General features: G+C 47.2%; 1 long non-coding RNA gene across 1 annotated transcript in view; it reads right to left on the bottom strand.

The window, feature by feature from the left end:
• The window catches only part of LOC132596775 (uncharacterized), a 45,458-nt gene extending 35,464 nt beyond the window's left edge, over positions 1–9,994 (bottom strand). Inside the window, exons 1-3 of the long non-coding RNA XR_009562784.1 lie at positions 9,419–9,994; positions 9,063–9,287; positions 571–723 (exon numbers count right to left, since the gene is read on the bottom strand). This is a non-coding gene — a long non-coding RNA (uncharacterized lncRNA). The remainder of the gene's footprint in view (positions 1–570; positions 724–9,062; positions 9,288–9,418) is intronic.
• Between the last annotated feature and the right edge of the window lie 4,834 nt (positions 9,995–14,828).

The raw sequence follows: 14,828 nt of genomic DNA, 5'->3' as shown, positions 1-14,828 counted from the left end.
ATGATTTAGTCTCTGAGTTTTCGTACACTCAGTTTGAAGGTATTAAAAGTACAAGTTGCTCGGGACTTCCCTCGTGGTCCAGTGGTTAAGACTCCAAGCTCCCAAGGCAGGGGGCAAGAGTTCGATCCCTGGTTGGGGAACTGAGATCCCGCATGCCACAGGGTGCGGCCAAAAAAAAACAGGAAAAAAATGTACAAGTTGCACCTCTGTAGGTGACTGAGGCCGAGATGGAGAAGGCAGTGGACGCACCTGGCACCGTGGCCAGCGTAAGAAGCAGGCACACAGGGCAGCGCCTGTGTCACTTCACAGATGGGTTCAGGGACACTGGTCACCAGGGCTCAGCCATGCAGAGACCAGAGGCCGCTCCCCACTCGTGACGCAAACACGCTGGAGGATGACCACGTAAACTGGCCCCACAGTAAATTTCCACCTTGTGAAATGACTTTAGGGTGTTGGTTAATACCGGTGAACAGACATTTCTGACTTCCTGGAATGTGTGCACTCTCTTTAGTCCCAGATACTAACTTTAAAGGAACCACCTTTAGAGTGTGAAAATAAAATAGCACTTACAAATACAAATTATTCCGATTTTTATCTCCATCTGTAGTCCACGTTCCCATCAGCAGTTCTATAAACTTTCCTTCTGGTTCGAAGGAAACGGCAGCTTCCTGCCACTTCCGCTGTTGGTACAGTTGTAGTCATACCTGCTCACGGGCTCTCCAACTACATGATCAAAATAGGAAAACAGACTTCCGAAAAGCTCAACTACAGTTAGATATCAACTATCAATATCTGGTTCACTACTATATTTTGTTTGTTTGTTATTACTTATTTCAAACTAATTCAAGAAGCTTAATTATGCAAAACTTCAGAATAATGGCCAAGAAGAATTTTCTCCTGTTCTCTAAACCACACGAGACAACTGCTATACCATTTATATTTGTTTTCCCTTTCTAAGAACGGGAAGAAGTATTTAAAGAATTTCAGCAACACATTACCAGTCAGAAAGAGCACTTACCAGGCTGTTAGAAATCTCCAAAGACAAGTTTTAAAGTTAATACTAAGTTACTCTGTATCGATGCAATAGCCCTTTCCAGTTTTCTTACTGGCTTTTAAATTAGCCACATACCAGCTCACAGTTTGTCTGCAGTACTTTCCCTGGGTGCAAAACATTTGACTCAGCAAAGACCAGGTGACTCAGCACATTCAAACTGCAGACCTCAGGTTTACAGGGTGGATCCCTTCCTGTCCTCTTGCAAATACTGCTGAGAAGATATCAGGGTGGGATCTTTTGTTTTTTAATTTAAGGTTTGAAATGTCAAAGAATCGAAACATACGCCTCTCTAGCAAAAAAAAAAAAAAAAATAGAATAGAATAAAATAAATATAGAACGGAGAAAAGAGAAATAAGATTTTCATAAAAAACAATTCTAATCTGATTGCTAAAACGATTGTTGGACTTAACTGCATTAGCATTTAAATTGCCCCAGTAGGACACGGGGGAAATAGCCCCCTGGTGTTAAAAATGTTGGGAAGACGGTGAGGTTTGCACCTTTCCTTCTCCTATTGTTGAAGTGGAGCCAGTTTTCTCCACCAGCAGGATAAACAGTTAAGATAAAACAGGCCTGGAGAGATCGAATCTTGTTTACGAAAAGGCAAATAAACTAGTTTTGTGGGTTTTTTTAAATTACACAGACGATAAAGCCAAGAATATTGAACCCTAGGCTTTTCTAGTGGTCTGTGTGTTAGTGGTTCCCAAACCTTGCAGATGATCAAAACCACAGAGGAGATTTTTATAAATATAGATTTACGGTCCCCTTCCGGCTCCCTGTTGTGATTCAGTAGGTGTGGGGTAGGGCCCAGGAATCTCTAAAACACTCGCCCAAGTGACCCCTATGGCCGGCCGGGTCTGCGATCAAACAGAGCTGATAAAACACAAAAGTGCAGCAAAACAAGTGGTGGATCACACCCGCCACCCCCAGCCCAACTGCTAATTGTACGGTGAAAAGTCAAAGAGTACTTTAAGATGTAGTTGAACGCATCTTCTTAGGGGAAAGCTGTTGGAAATACGAGTGACATTCTTAACTGTCTTAACTTTTAAAATTCCCAATGAAATTCTCACTTTAAAAAGTTATTTTAGGACATGATCTTGTCTCCCAGGTCCTGTTTAGAGTGATGAGCTACACACATCTTTGTCTGAAACAAAGACTCCTTAGCCAGGCCCCACGCTGGCTAATATCCTTCCATTCGCTCCTATAATCTTCTCAGCCACCCCTGGAGGCGGTTCCAGTTATCCCCATTTTACAGACGAGGAAGTGGAGCCTAAGAGAAGCAAATTGTTCTAGGGATAAAGCCAAGATTTCAACCAAGGGCTTCTACTGGTCTGTTGGTTGGTTGGTTGTTTGGAGGAATTTACACCTGAGAGTTGGATCCATTCAAATCTTAGGCTCTCTGGCCTGGTGTCAGCCTTATACATTTGGCAAACACTGGTTGCGTTGGGCATCGGGCCAGCCTGGGCAGACCCGGAGAAGGCCGACAAGTCCCTGCCTGGGAAGGGCCTTCCGGGCCCCTTCACGGGGCGGAGAGGGGCGAAAGGGAACGATCTCCTGTGGTTCTCCTGGGCCTGGTCCAACCTTCTGTCTCCGGGGGCTGTGGGAACTGCCCTTCTGATTGAGAAACGGGTTCCCCCAGATGATGGGCCCCCGGCGCCTTGGTGAGACGGGCTGCTGGGAGCCCTCTTTGAAAGGCTTCGCAGAGGATGTGGCTTGCGAGCTGAATGTGGAAGGACGAAAAGATGTCAGTAGGCAAAGGGGAGGGAGGGTGCTCTAGGCCCCGCGTGGCCTGTGCTGCGCCCGCCCCTTCACCTGGTCTAGCAGGAGACCTGGGGGCAGAGGTGCAGCCGGGCAGGAGAGGGGAGAGAAGGAAAAGACCGAGGAGGGGCTTCACGCGACGTGCGGAGTTTGGACTAAAAGATGCAAAGGGAACCAACCATGGTTTCTAAGAGCGGAGTCAAAGGACTAAAGTTGTATTTCAGAAAGATACTGAAGACTTGTCACAGGGTGGAGAAGAAGGGGCCGCGTGAGAGGCACAGGGTCTGAGACATCAGGTGGAAGTTTGTTGCGACTACTGGGGCCAAACTGGGGGTCGTGACCCTGACGCTGGAGAAGAATGTCTGAGGTCAGGGCGTGAGCTCTGGAGTCAGGAGGCCGGCCAAAAGCTGGCTCCAGGCCTCCAGCCTGCATCCCGGGCACGCCTGCATCCCGGGCACGCCTGCATCCCGGGCACGCCTGCGTGGCTGACGGAGGAGGGAAGAGTCCAGGTTTTCTCCCAGGCTTCTCCACGGGTGGGTGCAGACCCACGTGGTCAGCCAGGCTGGGGATGGCCTGAAACAGAAGGCGGGGTGGGGCGGGGCAGGGGGGCTTGGTTTAGAACAGGCTGAGCCGGGGAGGCCTACAGGATTTTGCTTTATTAATGGTTAGCTGGAAAGACAGGGGGAAAGAGGGGTCAGGGCTAGAAGAGGAGACTCACGAGGCATTCGGGGTCATATCTGGAGCTTTGGGAATGGAGTTTCAGGGACCGGGATTTCCTAGGGCCTATGGACGGGAAACCAACACAGCAAACAGAAAGCCACTCCACAAGCACGCACTGAGGGCCAGCTGCAAGCCAGGTGCCGCCCTGGAGCCCAAGGCCCGAAGGAGCGGACGAGCCCCAGGTGCAGGGGTGGGGGGACCTCCAAGCGGCAGGAAGGCGGGGCGCAGGCGGAGGGCAGGGGTGTCCGGTGCCCGGGGGAGGCTCCTGCACCAGGAGAGGCCTGGATGTGTGAGCTGAGACCTGAGATACACAAACATCGCCTGAGAGCTCCCCAGATTCAAGGCTCCCTCTAGGCCTTTCGTGTATTATCCCCTTTAATCCTTATAAGAGCCCAAGGACGTCGCTACTGTTATTATCCCCACCTTAAAAATAAGGAAACCCAACCACAGACGTGATGAGTTACCTGCCCACACAGCCAGTGAGCTGGTCCGGAAGACCTTGACCCAGGCAGTCGAGCTCCAGACAGAGCCCGTGCTCTCACCTTCTGCACAAATTGTCTCTCACCGTCTGACAAACGGTCAGAGAAAAGGAGAGCTCGAGTAGGAAGAAGCGACCCGCAGTGTATCTTAGTGGTCAAGAGCACAAAGGCTGTGTCTAGAAATAGTAGTGGTTGGTGTTTGCTATGTTAGTATTTAAAGCGTGGCCACTTCACAGAGCCAGTTGGGTCAGAAGCCCCAAATTTAAAGGCAGGCTTACTTGTTCACTAATTCTGTAACCTGGGGACAAGTAACGACCTCTGTGAAGCTCAGTTTTTTCATCTGTAAGAGAAATCTAACACACAACTCAAAGATAGTCCTGAAGATAAAGGGACGTAACTCGTAGGAAAATGTATTTCATTCTCTCTACACGACGTTATGTTCATAGCTGGTGATGCTGGAGAAAGGTCCCCACTACAGTTAACACACCATCACTTCTTCATCACGGGCTAAACCTCAGAGTGGACACAGCATCGAAAACAAGATTGTTGATTACTGTTAAGTATAAATCACTCATCGTTATTCTGAGAACAACCCTGGGTGGCGTGGGAAAAGTCCCGTTGAGACCTACAACTGGTCTTACCGATTATTAAGGAAAATTAAATTTCTTTTATTTATCACTTTATTTGAACGTCAGCTTGGACCCACCAAAGGAAAGTTGGTTTCACCGAAACTCAGTTCATTCCAGTGATTCCAGGGACTGCCCTGGTGGTCCAGTGGTTAAGACTCTGCACTTCCACTGCAGGGGCCGCAGGTTCCATCCCTGGTCAGGGAACAGAAATCCCACATGCCGCGTGATGCGGCCAAAAAGGAAAAGAAAAGACACAAAGTTGACTCCAACAGAAAATCAGAAAGGACAGGCTTCCTCTGCACTGTACCTCTTCCCCCTCTACCTACTCATTCTAGGTAGACACAAAACAGCAAAACGAAAGCACACATTAGCTCTTGGGAAGAACGGACACCAAGGTCCCAAAGCAGTTTGCAAAGTGCCGTGAGAGGCACCATCCTGGGCTGTGGACGTCCAGAAGGATCCTCTGGGCCAGCACACTCAGGGATGGCTATGCAGAGGGTTGGATCACCGCTCGAGAGGGCGCTGCCTCTCCCGGCAGCTGCCACGCTCCTAGCCCGTCCAGGCACCCAGCCCCGAGGGCAGCCCTGGGCTTCCGTGCACCTGGGCCCGTGAGTGAGGCCCACGCCACATCTTAGGAGGAACAGCGCCTCCCTGAGTACCTGCCCTTCTAAGGCTCCCACCTGGGTGGGTATGGCCGCGACCCCCGACAGCAGGCCCCCAACACACACACCGTACAAAATCACCCTGACCTTCCTCCATTTTGCTTTCTTCACGCACTTAAAACTATGAAAAGTTATCTTGTTCGTATCTTTACTGGTTTCTTTTCTGCCCCTCCCCACCCTCTGCTCCATCACAGCCTAAATATTGTCTTTCTTGTTCGCCGTTATACCCCCAGCCCCTGGCAGGAAGCAACGAACTCAATAAATATTTATTGAATCAATAAAGAAACGCAGAAGAGCATGATCAAGTTGCAGAGGTAGAAAAGGAAAAGCTGAGTCTGGGAACGTGGTGAGCGGCTCGCTCTGGAGCAGCTGCCCAGGGGCCTGGCTGCCCTTGGACCTGGAAGGAGGGCAGGGCCCCCGGCAGAGTTTGACCAGGAGCACCTTGGAATAGAGTGGATGGAAGTGAAGCTAGAAAACCCAAGAGAAAACCACGTCCCCCCCTAAAATCAGCAACAATTAAGAAGTCTGCCGGGGATGCCACGTACAGCACAGCATTGACAGTACTGTCCTGCATGTTTGAAAGTCACTATGAGATTAGATCTTGAAAGTTCTCATTACAAGAAAAAAACTTTGTTCTAATAAATAAAAATAATTCGACCAGCATTGGAGAACATTGGGGAAAGAGCTGAACATTGATTTGGTACTATCTCTTAAAAGTGAAATTGGGAATACTCACAAGGTAGCAATTCTAGATGTAAACATCAAGTCTAAGGAAACTATTCCCTACATCTGACTTAGGGAAAAGTAATACAAGCATTATTATTATTACTTTTTTTTTTTTTGGGGCAGTGCCACACAGCATGCGGGATGTTAGTTCCCCGACCGGGAATCGAACCCGTGCCCCTTGCATTGGAAACTCGGAGTCCTAACCACTGGACCACCAGCGAAGTCCCAACCATTATTTATATTAGTGAAAAAATTTTAACAATCTGCATATCCACTAATGAAATAATTAATAAAATGTGATATTATGCATATCACGAAATACCAGATGGCAATTACAAACAAGTGTGTACGTACAATATATGTGTATATATAGAGATAGATCTCAAAAACAATGTTCAGTGAAAGTAAGCAAATCATAGAACAATAGGTAGGTATGGACCCATGTATATAAATATATATATACACTCATGAAACAACGCAACGTACTAATTATGAGTACATGTAAATATATATAAGATATTTTAAAAGCACGTATCAAACTGAACATGGGCTCCGTGAGGTGAGGACAGAGGAGGGAATGGGATTAGTATTTAAAGGGAACTTGACCTTATCTCCAACACTTCATTCACTTAAAGAACTGAAACAAATGTAACAAAAAAGATAACGGTTGTTAGTTATTGATGATGGGAATATAGTACAGTTTCTACTGGGAATAAGAAGAGAGATGTTGGACACAGATGGAAAAACTAAAAGGATTTCAGGAGTAGCTGGATTAGTAGAGTAGAAAGAAGGCTGAAAGAAGAGGAGTTAAATATTATACTTTTTTTAATGATGAGAGGCTGGCTGCACCATTAAAAGAACTAAAAAACATTGAGCTCCATATTAGAAAGGTTTGCTCTATTAATGAGATATCCAGGTGATGCCCAACAAGAAGTCAGAATTCAAAAACCCAAGCTGTACTAACAGTTGTCCAGGGAAAGTGAGAAATAAAATGGTTGCCTGCATCGCTTTCCTTAACTCTCTCTCTCTCTCTCTCTCTCTCTCTCTCTCTCTCTCTCTCTCTCTCTCTCTCACACACACACACACACATACATACATACACACACACACACAGACAATTCTGTAAGGTCCCTAGAGAAACCCAAGGACCTTGGCTTTACTCAGCCAATGTTAGTCTCCCTCTTGGAAAGTCAGGTTCCTAAATTTTAATGTACTTTTCTAAAACGCCTGGGGGTCTGATCTCTGCTAATCAATTAACTATTCTAGTAAGGCAACTTGGCAACGGTCTCCTTTCAGTAAACAACACAATTACTAGAGCAAATAAGGACCCAAATTCACACTGTTTAAACAAAAAATTTCAAACATAAAACTCTTTTTGAAACCAAACTCCTTAGTCTTTCATAAAGATAAACTTCCACTTATCCAAAGAATGCATTTATCTTTTTTTTTTTATGTTGGGGGTAGGAGTTTATTAATTAATTTATTTATTTTTGCTGTGTTGGGTCTTCGTTTCTGTGCGAGGGCTTTCTCTAGTTGCGGCAAGCGGGGGCCACTCTTCATCGCGGTGCGCGGGCCTCTCACTATCGCGGCCTCTCTTGTTGCGGAGCACAGGCTCCAGACGCGCAGGCTCAGTAGCTGTGGCTCACGGGCCCAGTTGCTCCGCGGCATGTGGGATCCTCCCAGACCAGGGCTCGAACCCGTGTCCCCTGCATTGGCAGGCAGATTCTCAACCACTGTGCCACCAGGGAAGCCCCCAGAATGCATTTATCTTTATTCAAGGGTGCCCCCTCCAATTTTTCATATTTACACGTTTGCATAGTGACTTTCTACCCTTTTGTAATGTGTTTTGCAACCCCTGAAAAAGTCAATAGTCTCAGCTCTTCTGTAAAGAGGGACACACAAGACAGTGGTCAGGATGACTCACGGGCAGAGTCAATATTGGAACACAGGAGCCTGGAGCCTGGCATTCCCAGTTCCTAAAGCCGCTGGCTTCCGCTAACCCCATAGAATCTACGCCTTCACGGGACTAGGCTTCTTGGAGGCCTCGGGGACTGGAATGTTAGTTTCCAAAACTTTCTCCTTGAAAAGGTGTCAGCAGTCAGAAATAAGAGCTGGACTGCAGGTTGGAGTCCTTAATCATTTAAGAACACCTGAATGGAAGGGATTCCACCGTTCAACCTTTGCTTTTTAATAAGGCGTAACTAAACTTCACCGATACAACCTAACAATCTCCTCAATTCATGTAACATTGCTGGTGAGTTTTTTTTAGAGTCCTCTGTTCAGACTGGGTCACATTCAAATCAGGGGTACTGTTAGAACTCTCCATGTTGTGCCTTTGCTGGAGTCGGTGCTATCTTGGACGTGATGAGCTCCTCACAGCCTGGAGGCTGGTCAGCTGGGACTGACCTTATAAAGCCAACAGTTAGGGGCTGCGTATAAAAGGACTTAAGGGATTATTTTACCAGAATAAAGTTGCTATGTAGCCATCCTGTGTAAATGGCATTTCTTTCTATTAATGAATTGAAGAGTCCATAAAGCACCTGAAATTAAATGATGGCTTAAAAAAATAAACTAACATACTAAAATTGAGGTTTACCGACAAGATCGGGTGTTTTCCCTTAAAAATTAAACAACAACAACCCGCTGTGGTTTCTGACTGTGCCCTTTTCAAGGGATTTTAAAACACTTTTACGAATTTTTTTCACTATCACATGTTTCTCATTCGAGTTTTATAAGTTAAAAAAAAAGGGAGCTAAATAACTTACCCTAAGTCGCAGAGCTCGATCATAGCAGAAGTCAAATAAAAGCCCAAGTTTATTTAAGGATCTGATAAAGTGTATACACTGATAAAGTGTATACTTTTTGCTAGGCTGTAGTACCTCCTTATTTTATGTCCCTTAAAAAATAATTGTTTCCATAGCAGTGAGTGGTAACATCGACATAGAAAAGGGAGCCATTGTTCATTATAGCAGGTCCTTTCTTGAAGCAACGAAAACAATCAAAAATAAGCTATAAAAATAATGTCTTATAATTTTACCTGCAAGTTCAAGCCTTCATCGTATTCATTCATTAAAACACCACAAATCTTCCTTTCCTTTTGCTAAAATATTCTCAAACTGGCGTGCAAAGCACCAAAATGCACGTCAGCCACAACACACACAGATCCATCACTCAACCTCGGTCCATTAGTCTCACCAAGGTCAGTATCGAGTATTCCTGAAATTTTCACTTGTAGAATGAATAGATGTTTTGTAAGGATTATCTATTCAGGCAGAAAAAAAGGGGGGGAGGGAATGAAAACAAGAAACAATTAGCTATTCAACTGGCACTGAGCAAATTCCAAGTATGAAATCCTTTGTTTGTTTTGATTTTGTTTTTGTTTTTCTTACCTACCTTGGGACTCCAGCGCGTGAAAAGAAATACATCTTGCGAGATTTTTTCTAGAGTCTTTTCCACAGACCTCTGTGGGGACGTTGATGTCAGGCTTGGCTTTATTTTGCAGCCGGGGACTGGAACCCAGAGCGGTCTATTTGCATTTCAACGCCCTTCTTTTGTTTCCTGGCCCTCCAGAGGCTCACCCCATTCAAATAACAGGTAAGGCAGTTAGATCATTCTAATGACCCTAGAAAACTCAAAGGAGGAAACGTGCAAACAAAGCGGTTATTTTAGCTAAATCTGCCTCAGAGAAGGAAGCGTGATGGAGGGGCAGAGGGGGGAGGGGGAGGCGGCAGGGCCCAGCTCTGCCTTCCTGGAATCCCCCCTCAATAAATATCAATGAGATGTTCAGATGCTCCTATAGGAGCTCACAGGTCACAGTATCGCATCTGATTCTGAGAGGAACAGCCTCTGTCCTTTCTGCTGAAGGAGCGCTCCTATAGAGCGGGAACAAGGTTGAAAAGAAAAATCCGTGTTAGGTGGAAGCAGTCAGAGAAATCAGGTAAAGACCCAGCCATCCCAGGACCTGAAGGACATTTAACCCAGATGCTGCTGGTATACCATTCCCGTCACGCCCCCTCAGATGACCGCGTGGTCACGTGACCCGGAAGGCAGCTTTCCAAGAGTTTACTCATCTGAGAGGTGTTGGCAGATAAATATTTGCAAAACAGCACATTTTAACAGGCAAATGCCTCAGGGTCCATGTTGAAGGTCAGTGTTTGGGAAAAGACTACAATCATGATGAGGCCACAGAGTCACAGATTAGAGACGGGAGGGACATGAAAGTTCATTTCCTCAAGGCCCTTAGTTATGCAGCCAGTTTGCGCCGGGCTGGGAAACTTGGGGTAGGTCTCTGGGCTCCCGACCCCATGCTCTTTGGATTTTGGTTACCAAACCTGCTTAGGTAGGATCCTAGGACTTTGGGAGAGTCTAGTATATGGATTCCAGGACTTGGCAAGTCAGCCTGCGATGAAGATGTATCTGCCTAGATTTCAAAGGCCCGACCCATCACCACCACTGGGTTGGACATCCGGCTCTTTGATAAGCATCTCTCCTTCCAACCTGCCTGACCTCCAGCGCCACCTGTTCTCAGGAATGATGGAGCCCCCGGTCTACGTTCTCCCCATTCACCAGCCCCCTGCTTCTTTCACTTTCCTCCTTCCTCAGTTCAGATTCCGCAATCTGTTATCACATCCTTCTCGCCAACCCCGTAAACTCCCTTCCCCTTTGTATTTCCTGCAAATCCATCCAGGAAGCCATCAGCCCTGGAGGAAGGCGGGCATCTCCTTTCCCTTTACCTGCAGGTGAGCAGTTCAAACTCTGCTGGAGAACCTCCAAAGGAAGGGGGGTTCATGGCCACCAAGTTCAAATGGGCCCCAGCACTGCCCAGCACCCGTATTCTGTTTCTCCCTTCAGCTCAGTCACCACCGTCCTTAAACTTCCAACACAACTGTCTTGACCCTCACCTCTTCCAGTGGGGAGGGCTCGCAGACCTCCTTCCAGCCACGGCCCTGCCTTACCTCCTGGTTCAAGATGCCTGGGAACCCCTCCGCCTGGGCTTCGCTTTCTCTCCGCACCATCACCCACGGCACCTCATCTCAAATCACACATCGATTCCATCCTAAAAGCCTATTGGTTCTGCCTTCAAAATATACTCGAACCAACCATTTCTCATCATCACCAGCAGGACCATCTCATCCAAGACTCAATCGTGTCTCATCCAGACGATTAACAGCCCCCAGCTTTCACCCCTGCCCTGTTCCAGTCTATTCTCAACACGGCGGCCCCAGTGATCGTAACTTGAGCGTGTTCATCCTCTGCTTGACACCTTCCAGTGGGTAAACCTTTCCATTTACCCAGAGCAAACCCAAAGTCCTACAAAGGCCTGTAAGACTCTCTCGGCACTGTCCAATAGAACCTTCTGTGGTCATGGAAATGATCTATAGCCCACTGTCAACGCAGTAGCCACCAGCGATGCTACGTGTGGGAAGGGAGCCCCGGGAACGTGGGTGTTACAATTGAGGATATAACTTTGGGGGGTGGGGGGGTGCCCGAGCTGCACGGCTTGCAGGATATTAGTTCCCCGATCAGGAACTGAACCCACGACCTCGCTAAGTCCTAACCACTGCACCACTGGGGAATTCCTGAGGATATTAATTTTTTTTTTTTTTTTTTTTGGTCCCTCTGTGCGGCATGCGGGATCTTAGTTCCCCGACCCACGATCGAACCCCGGCCCCCCTGCAGCGGGAGCATGGAGTCTTCACCAAAGGACCACCAGAGAAGTCCCTAAATTTTTAATTAAAAACAAACTTAATTAACTTTCGTTAAAATAGTCACCTGTGGCTACCATATTGGAGAACACAGCTCTGTGTGATCTCCCCCTTCCACCTGGTCCCCCTTCCCTGACGACATCACACCATAAAAGCCCCCTTGAAATCAGGCAACGCGCCACACCTCTGCTCAAAGTCTCCAAGGCTTCCCTTCTGACTCAAAATAAAAGCCAAAGAATGTCCTTATCTTAACCTAGGGGCTCTCTGAGGCCTGGCCACCCCACACCCTCCCTGGTCAGTCCCCACCCATTCTCCTCCTGGTCTGCTCCAGCCACAAACAACACTGGCCTGTGCAGGTGACGGTACCAAGGACACTGCTCCTGCTGCAGTTGCCTCAGGGCCTTTGCTCACGCTCTTCTCTCTCTGGGACGTCTTCCCCCAATATTCTCGTCGCCAGTTCAGAGCCCCCGCACTTCCTGCAGGACAGGCCCCGGTGTCTTCCCGTGAGAGGATCAGATCCAACCTTATTTGACCTGAAGGCCCTGCCCCAAACCCACCCTGCGCCCTTCCACTCCCTGTCTCCATGCCTTTTCTTTAGAGATCTTATCTCCATCTGATAAATAAATCATGTTTGTTTACTTGTTTATTGTCTCTCTCCCCCAGCAGGGCAGGGCCTCTGTCTGTTTTGTTCACAGCAGTATTCCTATTACCTGAAACAGTGCCTGACACTCAAAAAAAAAAAAAAAAAAAAGCTGAATTTGAGGAAAGAACGTGGATGGCTTTATGGTGCTAAAAACTACTTCCAACTGTCTCCGTCCTTTAGGCCACCCTCCTGCAGCTATTCCCTGGGGAGAGCTGAGAACTGGGTTCCTCTCTAAATATAGTATCTTCACTATACTATATATATATGCAAGAGGGCAGCTGGGTGCTTTAACTGCATCGGCTCTAATCCACACAACAAGCAGAACCAGAGAGGTGAGGTAGGCTGCTCAGGTTCAGCAGACGTAAGCCTCACCTTGCCTCTCCAGGTGGCGTTTCCATGATCAACAGAAAATCCTTCTGCGGCCAGCTACAGAGACAAACGTGTGCCAGTGACCACACAGCCTCATGCTGAAACCTCTCTTCTTACTCTATGCCTTCTTAGGAGGAAATGAGCATAATTACTTTCATAATAGACCAAATGAAAAATAATTCAGTATTGCTAACAGGAAGTGAATCCTGAGCGAACCCACTTTCACCCTTTATCCCTCCCCTAAATGGCCCAAGTCTCTCTTATCAAATTGCCTTTAGATTTTCAAAATGCTATGCTAAATAAAATATGATCGGTCTTCATTTCTGAAGATGTTGCTGCTGAGATTGCTATTTTTTATGCTAAAAATGTTTGCAGTCAGCAAACAAAGTCATGGCCAGTAAATTCCGGACCAGTCCCACAGACTGGGTCAACTTCCCGTCAACCCGCTGGACAGGAGTGAATGCTCTTTTTTTTTCTTTCTCCCTGGGTTTTAATGTTTAACATATTAATGCGGAGCAGGGATGACCTAAGTATATTCAAGCCACAGGGAGTTAAAGCAGTTTTCTCTATTAGTCCTAATGCTATAGGCCGTGAAGCCTCGGAAATGGAAATGGAAAACTGTAAACACAGGTTTATGTCTCACGTCCTGTTCTTCTCTGCTGTTGCCTGACGGCAGCACCAGTGAATGGGGAAATTACATCTTTGGCTACAGAAATGCAGACACGACTGGTGTCACCCACTGGACAGAAATCCTAAAAATTCTTAAGGACTTTGGATGTTTCCACATGTTTCCAACATGCTCGCTTGTCAGAGGCGGAAACCCAGGTCAAGCAGTTTGCTGCAAAACACAGGCGCTGTGATGCACGCAGGCATCTTGACTTCCGTGCAATCCATGTGTTTTCACTGAAACCTAATGATTCCACTCCAACTGGTATAGGGGGGAGGGAGAGAGAGAGAGAGGGAGACAAAGAGAGAGAGAGAAGTTCCACGGAAGGGCTGCATATGACTCTTTGATGCTATTCGCAGTTATGAATTGAAAATCACTTTTCAAAACTACTTCCCTCAAAATACCCAGACACCTGGCCCCAGGCTGCCAACCTAATGCTAAAATAGGCACCTTGACCCACTCACCCCGGGACTTCAACCACTCAGCTGCCTTTGACCACAGCGACAGGTGACCCCTGCCAAGAGAAATAGGAACGACTCTGGGAACCGATTACAAAATTGGGATTGATCCAAACTTTCCAAAAGTGATGGCTCTGTTGTTTGGAATGTCCTGCAGCCAGAACATTTTTCTCAACAGGTCAGCTCTGTGTAATGAAAGCAATTAGAAGAAATTCGGACGTGCACGCATCTCTCTCTGCCTAATGTGGGAATAATAATTAACTGCCCCAGAATCTAAGCACTGGCTCACGGCTGATGATTCACCTTTAAAGTTGCGCAAAGAAAAAGGTCAAACCTTTTGTAAAGCAATTTAACAGTGTGGCCCAAGAGTCATAAAGATGTCAGTTCCCTTTGACACAGTAATCCTATTGCTGGAAACCGATCTTCAGAGATGACGCAAAAGCAAAAAAGATGTACACGACGAAATCTGAAGCAACCTAAATGCCCGATGATAGGAAATATGTTAATTACGTACGGTACACCTTCCTAGTGAAATACTACACAGCCGTTAAGAGGAATTAAGAAGAGTGTCGCGATATGGGGACGATGCCAGGGTCGGCATTACTGTCAGACACAATGAGATCATACAGGCACGTGGCTCCACCTCTGGAAGACCCCTGACTCACGCCCTTGGTCGGAGAATCTGTATCCCAGGCCCCTCCTGCTTCCAGAGAGAACATGGCTTGTGAAAAGCTGTGGGTCCACCCCCTGAGAGGAGCAGCACCCTCCTGGACACAGCTACAGCTCTCCTCGGGTAGACGGAGGGGACGGGGAGGGGCTGCCCCTGGCGCCGGGGGCTGCTTCCAAAAGGGGTTAATCATCCCCACAGACGGTGCAGGGGAGGCCCCCCGCCTACACAGCCGTTCATACAGATACTGGTCCTTGATGTTTACACGTGAAAGGAGACACAGAGTGGATCTGT

This window comes from Globicephala melas, chromosome 1 (genome assembly GCF_963455315.2).
Source record: "Globicephala melas chromosome 1, mGloMel1.2, whole genome shotgun sequence".
NCBI classification, from domain to species: Eukaryota; Metazoa; Chordata; class Mammalia; order Artiodactyla; family Delphinidae; genus Globicephala; species Globicephala melas.
The sequence above is the reverse complement of the archived record's forward strand: the minus strand, read 5'-3'. Positions and strand labels throughout refer to the sequence as shown.